The sequence below is a fragment of the Tamandua tetradactyla genome, chromosome 23 (genome assembly GCF_023851605.1).
Source record: "Tamandua tetradactyla isolate mTamTet1 chromosome 23, mTamTet1.pri, whole genome shotgun sequence".
In the NCBI taxonomy this organism is placed as follows: domain Eukaryota; kingdom Metazoa; phylum Chordata; class Mammalia; order Pilosa; family Myrmecophagidae; genus Tamandua; species Tamandua tetradactyla.
In genome coordinates, this window is record NC_135349.1 from 8,933,023 (window position 1) to 8,937,263 (window position 4,241).

The window sequence follows — 4,241 nt, forward strand, 5'->3', positions numbered from 1 at the left end:
AATGATTGTGGCCTACTAAATAGAGTTGGGTGACGAATTATTTTATATCTACATTTTTATTTATTTATTTTTTGTTTTTGTTTTTTTCTTTTTTATTAATTAAAAAAAATTAACAAACAAAACATTAAGCTATCATTCCATTCTTATATCTACATTTTGAATTCAGTATATGAAGATTGATCCCAGAGCTTGAAGAATCACTTTTTTGAAAAATGCTGTTTTGTGTATTAAGACTCGTGGTGGAGAGGGGGAAATATAACAGCTTTCCCATCAGCTTAAAAGTATTCTACGATTTGAAGTCACTGAAGTTCCAACGACAGAGGAACAGTCTCCAAAGCAGCCTTCTAAGGTGGAAAATCCAATACAGGAGGAAATGTCTTTTTATACCACGTCAACATCTGTGCAGAACTCAGTGCCGCCGTGCTCCACTGCACAGCACTTAAGAGCTGTTTTAGTCAGTTCTGTTTCAGGAGGGTAGATATTTGGGAGTATAGACAACTTTTTAACTCTGTCGTCTTATTCCACTGGAATGAATAGTGATTTGCAACAAACATCAGAGTCTCCTATATCCCAACCCATGCAGGAGAAGTCTCCCCTGGGACCTGAGGCACAATCTGCAATGCACTAGTGGGTGTGCCCTGTAAGCAGGGACCATGGAGAGCTTGGTGAGGTCCCAGGGTTCAGCGGTCATTGGCACTGCACAGTCCACCGTGGACCTTCCCCACCGTTAACTGCGATCATGGAAGTACCATTTTCTCTTCAGTAAGACTTTGTCCTTTGAACACAGCTGGGGCACAACATACTGTCCTCCGGGAGTGGGGGTGGAAAATTGCAGGCAGGTAAGAAGAAGAGTGCACTTGACTCTCCCCTGTTGTTCAGGGACCCAGGCTTGTCCCGCATGAAATTGCAAACGAACCCAACCATCTGTGTTTGCACGGAGGCTTCCTCCATGGATCACCCACCACCTGACGCCATAGGCCTCTTGTGGCGATGCCACTGCCTCCGTCCTCTCAGCCTCCCAGGCTGCAGTTCTCATCCAGGAGACGAACGCAGCTTCCTGGGCAGAAGTTGTCACCCCAACTGTATTTACTCCCTCAAGAAGATTAGATTCAGGCTGCCTTTTTACGAACCGAAGAACTTGAAAAGGAACCAGTACTAACTCACGTACTCAGACATGTCACCTCTGAGGTATTTTCACCTGGCACTCGGGGAACAGCTGTAACTGCCCATCCAGTACAGGCTGAGCTCAAGGCAGGAACAAAGCAAGCCAAGGTGGTCAACATCCTTTGCCATTTCAAGTGAGGACCAGCATTTAAGCAGTGATAGAAACTTAAAAAAAAAACTGAAGAAATAGATAATCTGTTCCCCAACTCTGCATTTAAAATGTTGGAAATGCTCCATCAAGATATCAATTTAGTTGACATTTAATGTGGACAGGATGTTGCGGTTTTGCTAATAAGCAAGGACTGAGATAACCTGCCCTTTGGTTCTGCCTTTCAAATATTTTGGAGATACCCTTTCAAGATACCAGCTCAGTTGACATTTAATTCCTTGATTCAAAATGTTTTGTGTATGTACTACCAAGAATAGAAAGATCCCAGATCATTTTAAAAAAATGAAGACTAGATTCTTCAAGGGCAGATTCCCCCTTCTCTGGTGGAGAAGTCACTTCTGAAGCATTGGTGTCCTCAGAAGACATCTTTCTTTCCTCCGATAGTTCCAGGGGCATTCCCCCCATTGATTTTCTTTGAACCTGCATCAGTATCTTGGCCTCCTTCACTGTGACAGGAATATCCTTTTGATTTGGGTCAGCATGTTCCCAGGTTCGCCTATAAGCTTCTACTTTCTGTCCTTTGGTGCTCAGCACAGGGTCGCAGGATGTCTCAATGAAGCAGACTGACGGGGGGGGGGGGCGTGATTTAGGCAGTGATAGAGGAATCGCTCTCTTTTCCTGAGGTTTCGGGCTGTGGTTGCCTGGTGCCTTCTCTTGGGAACAGGAAGCTTTGTCGCCTTTCTTGGATGTTTTTTTTGCTTGGTTCCCTTAGCTGAGGTTTTTGGTAAACCTCATGTGCTTGGTTTGCGGGAAGCCTGCTGCTCTTCTTTCATCTCTACTGACACAGATTCAGATTTGACAGTCACGCATTCTTCCCCCGACGTCTCTGTAGAATTCTACTCCTTTCCTTTTTTTTTTTAATTTACTGAATTCTACACTTACATGGGTGTTTTTTGTTCTTTTTTTTTACTTTCTAATTGTATAGTATAATATATATACAAAGCAAGGAAACAAAAAAGCAATAGTTTTTAAAGCACTCTTAACAAGTGGTTGTAGGACAGATCGCAGAGTTTGTCATGGGCTACCATACCATCCTATCAGAGTTTTCCTTTTAGCTGCACCAGAATTTAGAAGGGTAGAAGCCTTAGATTTTTTTTTTTAATCATCACAATCGACTTTTTTCCCCTGAGTTTGTGAAAACAGCATATATACAAAAAAGCAACACATTTCAAAGCACAGCACCACAATTAGTTGTAGAACATATTTCAGAGTTTGACATGGGTTAAAATTCCATAATTTTAGGTTTTTACTTCTAGCTGCTCTAAGATACTGGAGACTAAAAGAAATATCAATTTAATGATTAAGCAATCATATTCATCTGTTAATCCTATCTTCTCTGTGTAACTCCACCATCACCTTTGATCTTTCCATCCCTCTCTTTAGGGGTGTTTGGACTATGGCCGTTTTAACTTTTTCATGTTGGAAGGGGCTGTCACTAATATGGGGTGGGGAGATTGAACTATCTGATGTTCTGGAGAGGCTGGGCTCTCTAGGTTTCAGGACTTATCAGGTCCAGGGACCCATCTGGAGGTTGTAGGTTTCTGGAAAGTTACTCTAGTGTATGGAACCCTTGTGGAATCTTACATATTGCCCTAGGCATTCTTTAGGATTGGCTGGAATGGTCCTGGTTGGGGTTTGGCAGGTTATGATAGGTCGCAAGGTCTACCTGAAGCTTATATAACAGCAACCTCCAGAGTAGCCTCTTGACTCTATTTGAACTCTCTCTGCCACTGATACCTTGTTAGTTACACTTCTTTTCCCCCTTTTGGTCAGGATGGCATTGTTGATTCCATGGTGCCAAGGCCAGATCCATCCCTGGGAGTCATCTCCCATGTCACCAGGGAAACTTTCACCCCTGTGATGTCATGTCCCACCCAGGGGGAAGGACAGTGATTCCACTTGCAGAGTTGGGCTTAGAGAGAGTGAGGCCAACATTTGAGCAACAAAAGAGGTCCTCCAGAAGTAGCTCTTAGGCATGCCTATAGGTAATCTAAGCTTCTCTACTACCTACATAAGCTTCACAAGAGTAAGCATGGCCTATTGGTTTGGGTGTCCCTAAAGTTTGACACATTATCAGGGGATTCCCTGATGGTCAGGTTTAATAGTTCCATATTTTTTTCTCCCCTTCTTTCAAGGGACTTTGCCAGTGCTCTTTAACTATCTGCTTAATATACTCTAGGATGTATTCAGGCATTACATTAATCTATACAGGATGAGGACACTTTTCTTATTCTGGGCTCCCTGTACTCCTTGCCTTTTGCATTCTCCATAGTAAAAAGAAGTTGAGGTTGATAGGGAGAAAATTCTTCTACTTTTTTTTTTTTTAATATTAAAAGCTCCCCAACCTCCAGTGCTTGACTACAGAACCCCAGTTCATGGAGACACTGCTGAAACCACAAAAACATTGCTTGAAAACCAATATTTTAATGCTGTGTGAATTGGCCAGATGTGTTAGGAAACGGAGGTGGAGGACCCCAAGGGTGGGCTGGGCCCCTGTCTACTCCCTCCCCTCATTTGCACCTGCTAAATCGTCCTACTCTGGGCACCACCTCACCTGGAGGCTTTGTCTTTTTATTCCCATACTCACTTCTCCAACTTGACCACATACCCCTGAGGCCAGGGCAATATCTCGGACACCCCCCAGGTAGGGCAATATCTAAGGTACCCCCAGATTTCAGTGCAGCCTGGGAGAAGCACATACTGTGCAGGAGCTCCCCTGTCCGAGATGGCTTCTGTGGCTTCTGCTTTGTAACCCTTTTGTCCTCTCCTGAGCAGAGGGCGATGTACAGGGTCCCGCTTTACAAAGACTCATCCCAAGGCCTTAGGGACAGTCCTACCTAATTTCATGTTTCTACTTTGGTATTCTTTGTTTGAAAGAGAAACTGCCGAATTGTGTAAGCTTCAGGTT

At 43.6% G+C, this 4,241-nt stretch overlaps 1 pseudogene; it reads right to left on the reverse strand.

The window, feature by feature from the left end:
- Positions 1-759: 759 nt before the first annotated feature.
- LOC143666662 (developmental pluripotency-associated protein 4-like) lies at positions 760-3,603 on the reverse strand (annotated as a pseudogene).
- Positions 3,604-4,241: the final 638 nt, after the last annotated feature.